General features: G+C 36.7%; 1 protein-coding gene across 1 annotated transcript in view; it reads left to right on the top strand.

Annotated features, from left to right (window-relative positions):
• The first annotated feature begins 566 nt into the window (after positions 1-566).
• LOC148948589 (acetylcholine receptor subunit beta-like 2) overlaps positions 567-11,372 on the top strand; it is a 285,188-nt gene continuing 274,382 nt past the window's right edge. The window contains exon 1 of the mRNA XM_089094973.1: positions 567-667. The gene's annotated coding sequence lies outside the window, so the exon portion shown is untranslated. The remainder of the gene's footprint in view (positions 668-11,372) is intronic.

The raw sequence follows: 11,372 nt of genomic DNA, 5'->3' as shown, positions 1-11,372 counted from the left end.
GAAACCTTTAAATAGATGATGTTTTGACAGACTGTCAAAGTAGGTAACTCTAACTCTAGGAAGTCTTAATTCCTGCTATGTAAATTAATAGATAGCAAGTAATACTAAAGTAATTTTTAAAGAATCTTAACACATTAGAAGGACCCCTATACTGGCCAGTTGATTAACATAGCCTTATACCTATCATTCTTGTAACTTAAAAGGCTTCATTTTTTAGTCATATTCTTTTCGTGTCGATTTTCTTTTCAAACAGATAATTTAGTGAATATTGGTTTGTTGGTTTAAATTCTTTCTGTCTTCATAATATATGAACTTCCCCTTCAAAAATAAAAAGGCTGAGAATAATGAACTAAATTTTAGAGGAATTAAACATGGAAATTTACTTGCAAACTATTCTTGAAAAATAAATCTTCAGAAGGCGGAATGCTTGTGAAGGAACAAAAGATAGCTTTGCCCAACGCAGACTCTTTTGGAGATCGATCCTAGTTTTCGGAGAATGAGGTCTTGGTAAGAAAAGAGTGCACTATTATATCTTCCGGAGAGCCAAATGCTGCACTATTCTTTGTAAATATGACAGTTCCCCGGAAAGTCCTTACTGTGAACAATCTATTCTATTTTAGGCTAACGATAGGGATGTCTTTCCTTGATTAATCCCCCTTTACTTAAGGTAACTGTTATTCCTAGAAATTTTCTGAAAAAAAGCAATAGAAATTTAAGTGGTTAAAAATTTGCATTGTAACCTCCTTTTAATGTTGGTCAAAGACCACAGTTACTTTTGAATTACAACGAAATGCTTATGAACGGTCTTGATCGAGATAAGTTTTTGTTTCAACTCTATTTTACTTTTTTTTTATTTATTAACATTTGGCTTCTCAAAAGTTTAAGCGAATATTGACTCATTTTAACATTCAATTATAGGAAGTATGCTGAACAGAAAATTAAATGTCTAACAAAATGGAAACATGTAAGAAGTATTACAAGTTTAACAGAAAACAAAATCATTTTCTGTCAGGCAACCTAAACATTATTTAGTTTGGGCTTTAAAAAAATTGCCGGCTACACGAATGCTTTCCATTCCACCTAAAAATATGATTGCAAACTCCTTGCTATAACTTAACTATCTTTTAATGTTTGTGATATTATGTGTTTTATACGTAAATAATTAAATTAAATTTTGGAAATTCCCCTTCCCAAGAAACTGGAAGGCTTCATTAATATGTAATAGAAAAACGTTATTGCAAGAAAAACGTTATCCTAAACCATAAAACAGGCTAAAACTCACCATTTCCAGAAGGCGGGCTACCACCCTTTCAACTCTAAATCATGAAGCAGAACTGTAACAATAAAACATATTAACGAACGAAAATCCGTTATTAAGACTGAAATATTGTATACAGGGGCTTCTCGGCCTTGTCCCCGTTAAAATCTCCTGGTTTTGTAATTTTTTTCTAATACAAGATTTGTATAGCCTACAGTTAAAACCATTTTGGCTGTTTTTAAAAGTTCGCCCTTGCCTCCCCCCAGAAAAATATTCCTGTATGCCAGCCAAGCTGAACGTACAATTAATGAAAACTATTTATTGCTGCCTTTATTATAAAGTCTCTTGTTTCGAAAACTAACCAATCAGTAGCTAGTACATTTCTAATACTTATTGAAGGGGCTATAAAAAAATTGTTTCTGGCCACAAATTTCTATTTTTCTTTAAGGTCCTTTTCTTTGCGATGAGGTCTTTGTTTTGTTGTATTTTAACCGTGTACCGCTAAATTATCACGGAGACTCTTGCGCGATCGCTAGCACTTTCTAAAGCAACTCTGACCAAGAAAATATACAATCTCTTTTTCAATACTAGCTTCCACTGCGCCAGACCCCCATCCCAAGTGCTCTGCAACAGTGCACGGCAATGTATTAAAAAAAAATGCTCAATTTTTATATCCACTCGAGATTAACTCCAGAATTCAGAGCAGCAGAAAAAGCGATACATTCTTATGCGAGGATACCTATCCGTAGTTTCACTCAGCTTAGAGATGTGCTGCATTATTTATGTAGCAGGATGCTCCTTTCGATGTGCTGCATTATTTATGTAGCAGGATGCTCCTTTCGATGTGCTGCATTATTTATGTAGCAGGATGCTCCTTTCTATTTTTTTAATGCGTAATTAATAAGTTCTTTCTTAATTGCAAAAAACTAGCTATTTTTTGCAACAATTTAGTTGCGGTAAAGATATTATTATCTTTCAACTTGCAGAAACAGAGATAAGTGCAAATATGGGATATACCTTATTTTAGAGTCCATATAATATGTTACTGCATTTAATAAATTTTAGTGAGATATTGAGATATTTAGATATTGAGATATTTATTTTGAAAAAATCGCTATCACTAGCCCACAAAGGGCCGAATTCGGACTTTGGAGTCAACAATATAAATGGTTACACTAAAAATGCAAAGAACAACAACGAAATAGAGAAAACCATAATAAACATCATTTAAAAGTCAATAATTAAAACTGTAAAAAGTCAATTAAAAAATTAAAAAGATAAAAATTGGTCAAACTAAACTTAGAGCGACACATAAATGCATTAAAAACTGGTAAAAACTGGTCAAACTAAACTTAGGGCGAGACATAAATGCATTTAAATTAAAAGGGATACTAAGAAAGTATCAACAATTCAACTACAGTAAATCAATAAAAGAGTTAAAAACAATAAAAACTGGTCAAGAAAGGGGGGGGCAAGCAAAAGAGTGCAAGAACCTTGGCAGGACCATCAGCTAATAAACAAAAAAGAGGGGAAAAAAGAAGCTATTGAGACATTTTATTCATTTTTTCTGTAATGAAGGGGATAAAAGTTCTTTCGTATGTGGAAGTAACGCAGCTAATGGGGGACAAAGCAGGGATGGACTCAGAAACAGGTCGAGGCGGCCGTAATCTGGATGGGGAGTGACGTTTGGGGAAAATACTTGCCGTCCGAGGGTTTGTTATGACATTTTTTGCAAAACAGAGGCACAACGAAACCCTCCATCGCTCCAGGGTTTCCAGACTAGCTTTTTTAGGAGCAGAGAGTGTGGTACCTTGCCTTCTTTGAAAATTATTCTCAAGGCTCTTTTTTGAATTGATTCGATTTTTTCCGATTCTTCGCGAGAGATACCAGGGTGCCAAACTGGACAAGCATATTCTATATGCGGGCGGACAAAAGACGTGTAAATTCTTATGGAATGGGATGGGGGGGGGCTGAATTTATTTAGGAGCTTAAGGAGGGCGATAGACACATTAGCTCTATGGATGATGTCTTTAACGTGGATATTCCACTTTAAATTTGAAGAAATTGTGACGCCAAGTATTTTAAATGAGGACACAGAAATATTAGGAGGGATAGGGTTAAGAAAATAGGGCGAGGATTTGAGGAAACAAATGGGCATTACCATGGACTTAGAGGGGTTTACTGTCATGTCTAAGTCTAAGGCCTCGTCTCCAATTTCATTGAGGATACTCATAGGGTCACTTATTAAATTTCTGAAGCAAGTTTCAACAACCGTTAGGTCATCAACAAATTTCCATCGGTCAGGAAATTCCTTTGCGAGGCTGTTGATCATTACTGAAAAAAGGAGGGGAACTAGGAGAGTACCTTGGGGTATGCCGTTGTGGACAGGGAGAGGATTTGAATAATGATTTTGGTATTTGACGACTTGCGATCTATTTGTTAAGAAGGAGGCAACTAATTTCACCAGTAAGGGATCAATATTGAACTCGTTAACAAGTTTCTCAATTAAAATATTGTGGTTAACAAGGTCGAATGCTTTCTGAAGGTGGATGGAATTAAATTTAGCCAGGAATTAGGCTTTTCAAGGATTTACCCGATGTGATCAATAAGAGAAACGAGGTAATGGGAAGCAGAGGTGGATTTTAGGTTCCCAAATTGTTGCACATATTAAAAACAGTGAGTTACACATATTTATAAGTAGTAGGTTAAATATGTCACTGAGTTATATATTTCTGTATATAACTTATATGCCTAGTCAGTGAGTTACACATATTTATAAGCAGTAGGCTAAATAAGTCACTCAGTTATATATTTCTGTATATAACTTATATAGGCCTAGTCAGTGAGTTACACATATTTTAAGTAGTAGGCTAAATATGTCACTCAGTTATATATTTCTGTATATAACTTAGATAGGCCTAGTCAGTGAGTTACACATATTTATAAGTAGTAGGTTAAATATGTCACTGAGTTATATATTTCTGTATATAACTTATATGCCTAGTCAGTCAGTTACACATATTTATAAGTAGTAGGCTAAATATGTCACTCAGTTATATATTTTTGTATATAACTTATATAGGCCTAGTCAGTGAATTATTCATATTTTAAGTAGGAGGATAAATAAGTAACTCAGTTATATATTTCTGTATATAAATTAAATAGGCCTAGTCAGTGAGTTACAAATATTTATAAGTCGTAGGTTAAATATGTCACTGAGCTATATATATATTTACATAACTTATATGCATAGTAATTGAGTTACACATATTTATAAGCCGTAGGCTAAATATGTAACTCACTTATATATTTCTAGATATAACTTATATAGGCCTAGTCAGTGAGTTACACATATTTATAAGTAGTAGGCTAAATAAGTCACTCAGTTATCTATTTCTTTATATAACTTAGATAGTCCTAGTCAGTGAGTTACACATATTTATATTTAGTATGCTAAATTTGTCACTGAGTTATATATTTCTGTATATGACTTATATAGGCCTAGTCAGTGAGTTACACATATTTTAAATAGTAGGCTAAATATATCAGTAAGTTATATATTTCTGTATATAAATTATATGCCTAGTCAGTCAGTTACACATATTTATAAGTAGTAGGCTAAATATGTCACTCAGTTATATATTTCTGTATATAACATATATAGGCCTAGTCTGTGAGCTGCACATATCTATAAGTAGCAGGTTTATTGCGTCACTAAGCTATAAATTCCTGTATAACAAATACTGGACTTGTTAGTGAGTTGTTTATTTTTATAAGTAATAGGTTAAATATGTCACTGAGTTATTGCCTTTGCAAAACAAGTGATCTGTTTGTCTGGCTTTCCCCAGGCCAGTCATCATGTCCCCAGGCGGCGATAGGGGAACACTCTACAGATATGTAGGGTACCTCCATAGGAGGCATGGACCCAGGGGGGACCTTGTCCCTGGGGGTCCATAATAGAATCTGGAGCACACTTGCCCGGGGGCATAAATACAGGCGGAGGAGGAAGAAGGCCCCTCAAATGTACACTCAAAAGGGCCCACTTGTTTATCCACAAGTTCCATGAGTTGCAAATCTTCTCCCAGCAATGGGTTAAATTGCATGGTGATGCAGAACACCATCGCGGGAGGATCCTCTATAGGAGGACAACTGTGGTAGGGTGTAAAAGACAGATCTATTGACAAAGACATCTGCAAAGGGTTGCCTTAACCTTTCTAGGGTAACTGGAAGACTGGATGCCTTACGGTCAACTCTCTTTCCACTTGAGGAGTGACACCTCTCGAGAAAATTATAGCCTAATAAACGAAGAAGTATTCCCACGGGATTCTGATTAATGGGTAATTATTCTGGGCTTGGTATGTTTTGATGGGCGTCTTTGGGCTGAAAAGCCTCTTCCTAGCCAATTTATCTATTACGGGTTGCCTCCCCGTAGTAGCATAATATTTGTAGGCATGAATATATAATGAGTCGGAGGTAATAGGCTTGAGATTGTCTGTGCAGGATTTTGACTCTTGTTGATAGAAGAGCATCGCCAAGCGCTGAAAACCATGTTGTGACCAAGATGGGCCCAGGATTGCACAAAGCCTCCATTCATGGAGGTCCCAGGGACTTCTTGCTGTCCGGTTCTAAGCCGGCTTAAGCACTTCGGTGTAGACTTGAGAAGATATGTGATCCCCGTCCTGCACTGGTATCCGGGATCATTGCTTTTCCTGAGGCGAAAAAAATTTCAATGATTTAAAGAGCATGAAAATTGGAACTTGGAATGTAACGACATTAAAAAATGACTATCGTATCGACATTTTGACTGACGAATTCAGACGATTCGAACTAGATCTATTAGGAGTTTCAGAAACTCATATCCCAGGGGTAGGAAGCATGAAAATAGGTGATATAGAATTTGTTTACTCAGGCAGGAAGGATGGGTTACATAGACAGGGAGTAGGGCTCATGATGAATAAGGAAGCTGCTAAGTCTTGTTTAGGCTGGGAAGGTATTAATAATAGAACACTAATTGCTCATTTTATGACTAGTAAGTTCAAGGTATCAGTTATAGTAGTATACGCCCCTGTAGAACCGACTGATGGAGATACTAGTGACTCAGAGGAATTCTACTTACAGTTACAGGAGCAAATAGACAAGGTCCCAGGTAGAAATATGATGTTATTGCTGGGAGATTTTAACGCCCAGGTTGGTAGAAATATGGATAGATGGTATCCCAGCTTAGGTAAATTTGGTGTAGGAAAAGAAAACAGTAATGGATACAGACTTTTGCAATTTTGTAGGTATAACAATCTAGTTATAACCAATACGGTGTTTGGTCATAAAATGGCTCATAAGCTAACATGGTATTCACGTGATGGTAAGACAGCAAACCTTATTGATTATGTTATAGTAAACCGAAGACTGGCTGGATCAATACAAGATACTAGGGTATATAGGAGTGCTGTTATTGATGTTAAAAGTAAAGATCACCATCTAGTAGTGTCAAGGGTTAATTTAAAGCTGAAATATCGGAAGGGTAATTACCTCCCGGGAAGTTATGATGTTGGTAGAATCAATGATTAGAATTTGAGAGAAACTTTACAGGAACAGTTGAATACTAAACTTGAGATTTTAAAATTTGATAATGTGGAAGATGGTTGGAATAATTTTAGAAAAATAGTTTATGAAGTTGCTGAAGGTGTATTAGGGAAGAAAGCTAGAACTGCAGCTAAGAATATTAGTGAAAAAGCTTTAAGTTTAATAGAAAGGAGAAAGGACTTGTACAATAATTATCTGAGTGATAGATCACATGAAAACAAAAGAAATGTAAAGAAAGTGGAGAAAGCATTGAAATATGAACTAAGGAGGTGTGAAGTGGAGGCCATGGATAAACTTGCCGAGGATTTAGAAGATGCAGCTAGACGGCATAATAGTAAAATATTGTACTGGCACGTTAACAAATTGAGAGGTAGTAGTCAATCCGGACTTGTCCCAGTTAAAGATAGGAATGGGGTGGCAATTAGCGATAAGGCAAAAGCTAAAGCAAGATGGGCCGAACATTTTGAGAATTTGATTAACCAAGATAGAGTTGCAGGAAAAAATATAGAGGAAAATGAAAAAGTTTGTGAGACCTTGGATGTGAATGAAGATTTGTTTTGTGAGGAGGAATTAGAAACAGTACTAAAAGGATTAAAGAATAATAAGGCTCCAGGTGCTGATAGGGTAGTAAATGAGTTTCTTAAATATGGTGGCTCTGAGGTTAGAAATAAGTTATTAGAGATTATGAATATGATTTTTGAAAAAGGGGAAGTACCTAATGATTTTAGGAAAACCTTAATTAAGCCACTTTATAAGAAAGGTGATAAAAGTGAGTGTGGTAATTATCGAGGCATTAGTCTGGTCTCTGTAGGTAGCAAATTGCTTAGTAATATGATACTTTTTAGACTGAGAGATGCCGTAGACAAAGTTTTAAGAGAAGAGCAGTGCGGTTTTAGAAAAGGTAGAGGATGTGTTGACCAAATTTTCACTCTTAGGTTAATAATTGAGAAGTGCCTAAGTTTTCAAACACCTTTGGTCCTCAGTTTTATAGATTATGAGCAAGCGTTCGATTCTGTTGATAGAGGAGCTTTAGTAAAGGTTTTATCCTTGTATGGTATACCAGACAAATACATTAAAGTGATTAGTGCTATGTACGAGAATAACACTGCTGCGGTTAAGGTAGGAAATGAGGTTAGCAGCTGGTTTTGTATTAAATCAGGAGTTAAGCAGGGTTGTGTTCTATCCCCCTTTATATGGATTATTTTGATGGACTTTGTTTTAAGGAGCACAGGAAAGGCAATGGGAGACCACGGAATCAAATGGGGAGGAAAAAGTCTCCTGGACTTGGATTATGCTGATGATTTAAGCATCCTAGATGAAAGTGTGAGCAAAATGAATGAAGTTTTAGAGGTTTTGCGAGTTCAGGGTGCTAGTATTGGTTTGAAAATTAATGTTAGGAAGACCAAGTCACTAAGGCTAGGAATAAGTGAAGATGAACAGGTGACGTGGGGTCCTGAAAAGATTGATCAGGTGGGCAGTTTCACTTACCTTGGTAGTATTATTAGTAAAGATGGTGGGAGCAGTGAAGATGTTAAAAATAGAATAGCCAAGGCTCAGGGTGTTTTTTCACAGTTAAAAAAAGTCTGGAAGAATAGGAAGATAAGTCTGCAAACCAAGATTAGAATCTTAGAAGCTACAGTGATGACAGTGGTCAAATATGGCTCTGAAGCATGGACGCTCCGAAAAGCGGATGAAGATTTGCTAGATGTTTTCCAGAGAAATTGCTTAAGGATTGTTCTGGGTACCCGGCTGACTGACCGTATTTCAAACAATAGGCTATACGAAAAATGTGGTTCAATACCGCTTTCTAGGTCTATAATGAAAGAAAGGATGTGGTGGTCAGGGCATGTTGTTCGGATGAAGGATGACAGACTGCCGAAGATTGTTCTTTTCGGCCAACCATCTAGGGCTAAACGGAAAGCAGGTCGTCCCCGTCTGGGTTGGGAGGACGTCATAAAGAAAGATTTAAAGGAAATGGGAACTTCGTGGGCGGGTGTAAAAAGGGAGGCTTTGAATAGATTGGGGTGGAGGAGGAGCGTGCGTAGCTGTGTTGGCCTCAGGCGGCTTGGTGCTGCGATGAGTTGTTAGTAGTAGTAGTAGTAAATTGTCTCAAGTCAGTAAGAGGTAGAATTTTTTCCTTTAGCCAATCTGCAAGTAAACCTTCATAAAGTTTCCAGATGATAGGAGGAAGAGTAGTAAGTTGGACGCCTTCAAAACCAGGCTTTCCATTTTTCTTTTTCGAAGGGGTTATGAAACCCTGTTTCCAAGTTTTAGGAATTTGCCCAGACTCGGTAATCTTGTTAAACAGGAAAGACAAAGGCTTAGACAAGAAATCACCGAAGGCACTGATAAGAGGAAAGGGGATATCCAAATGACAAATACTTGTCTTTCTTAGTTTTTGAATTCTTCTTTCTATCTCAGACGGAGAAACAGTGGGTAAAGAAGGGGAAAGGGCTCCTGATGGTAATTGGTCGGACAGTGGTGGAAGACTCTGGACAATGGAAGCGAGGAATTTATTGAGATTATTGGCAGTAATATTAGGGGACTCGGGTAGATTGAAGTTAAGCTATTCAAGCCTCCTGCCACACAGGTTTTTAACATCAGAATACCAGTTTTTTGATTAATTAGTGAACTATACTTCGACCTTATTTTTGTAGTACGATCGTGCCAATTTGCGAATTTCTCTTTTAATTGACTTCCTTAGTTTACTGGCTTCATCTGGTTTACCATTTTTGAAAAGCTTCAATTTGGTTCTAATTAGTGTTTTTATAGTTTGGTTAATAAAGGGTTTGTCACTGGAGCAATTTTAAAATTTTTTTTTCCGGGAAGCAAATTTGATATTTGTCAATTAGCTTTTTGTGGAACAAAGCCATTTTCTCATCAATATTTTGTAAACTATAAACATCGGACCAATCTTCAGTATTCAGCCACATGCCAAAAGAAAGAAGACCAGAATTTTGAAGAGGGCGATAACTGCCATAAGTTATTGAGAAAGAATGATTAACATTTGAGGAGAGGGATAAAAGAATTGAAAGATGATAACTCCCACCTAATGGAGGCAGAGCGGAGGGAGGGTTGTAAAAATTATACATATTAGTTAAAATAACATCAAGAGAGGTATTTCCCCGAGTCGTTGGTATTTTAAAAATCTGCTTAACTTTAAGTGAGGAGCAAAAAGAATCCATTTTAAGGTCGTTTGCATCTCCAACTAAAAAAAGACCAGCATTGGGGTATTTACAAATAATAAAATCAGCACTTGTCTGCAATTGCTGGATGAATTTACGTTTTGACTCGATATTTTGATTTTGGGAGTAATAGAAAACGGCTATTGCAATAATATTAAATGTACAAGGGAGAACCTTTGGTCTAATACTTAGCCAGAGGATTTAATGGTACTCGGACAAACTAGGGACTCGAATAACCTTTGGGTAAAGGTTACTCTTAGTAAAGAACAAAACACCGCCACCTTTTTTTCCAAGTGGGTGGTCAAAAGGACGGAGTTTAATAAACTCTGAATAATTTGTCAGGCGCAGAGACCCTGGGTCGTGGGACTGTCCTTCCGTAATAGCTATAATATCGATTAGATTTGATTCTGAAAGCACCTCGAGTTCAGTAAGCTTTTCAAAATTAAGACTTTCGGCATTAGTAACTAAATGTTTGGGAAAAGCAAACCGATTGGGGAATTTCGAAAGGGATACTTGGTTTGTTTGAGAATTTCCTGGGTGGAGTTTCAATTTAATATTATGATGCTGCGGAGAAGTAGGGTAAGAGAAGGATTTACCTTGGGGATTTGGATGTGGAGGGAAGGGCGAGGATACAGCCGAAGCATGATGAGGAAGGTGCGACTTGTTTTCAGTTGTCGGGAAGTGCGAACAATTAGGATTTGATACAAGACAATTATTAAATGCAAAAGGTCTCAGACCTGAGTCACTGGTGAGCTAATTTTATTAATTGAATGAAGGGGGCTCCGCTTTTGGGTTGATTGAGAACTTGTAACTATTTTACTTTTAAAAATTATACTGCGCCTGGCTATAGCACGATAATCCCTGTTTTTCAAATGTAATAACATGCACATAGTTTCAAAATAAAGGCCACTTTGAAATTTATGGCAGGGTTTGGAATGGGAAAGGGAGCAATAATTGTCGTTACAGTGACCAGTAGTTAAAAAAGACATAGGGGGGTGGACAAAGGTACAATCACTCTTTTTTATACACTTGTTGGCCAAGTGAAATCGACAGGCAATAGAATTCTTCCCTGATTTGCCTTCAGGAACCGATTTACTAATAATACTCAAGTTGTCACTGACCCCTGGAACTGGAATATTGGCTGAGTTCACACTTAAATTGTCACTGACCTCTGGATCTGGAATATTGATTGAGTTCTCATTTAAGTTGTCACTGACCTCTGGAACTAGGTAACCGATTAAATTCATATTTGAGTTGACACTTGCTTCATTAATATTCATGTGTTGGGAATTGTTGCTTGTGGATTGAATTGCAGTTAGTTTCAAATTGGTGTTTTTTTTTATTTGTAT

Source organism: Artemia sp. Qi Xiang Cuo, chromosome 9 (genome assembly GCF_049724085.1).
Source record: "Artemia sp. Qi Xiang Cuo chromosome 9, ASM4972408v1, whole genome shotgun sequence".
NCBI lineage: Eukaryota > Metazoa > Arthropoda > Branchiopoda > Anostraca > Artemiidae > Artemia > Artemia sp. Qi Xiang Cuo.
The sequence above is the reverse complement of the archived record's forward strand: the minus strand, read 5'-3'. Positions and strand labels throughout refer to the sequence as shown.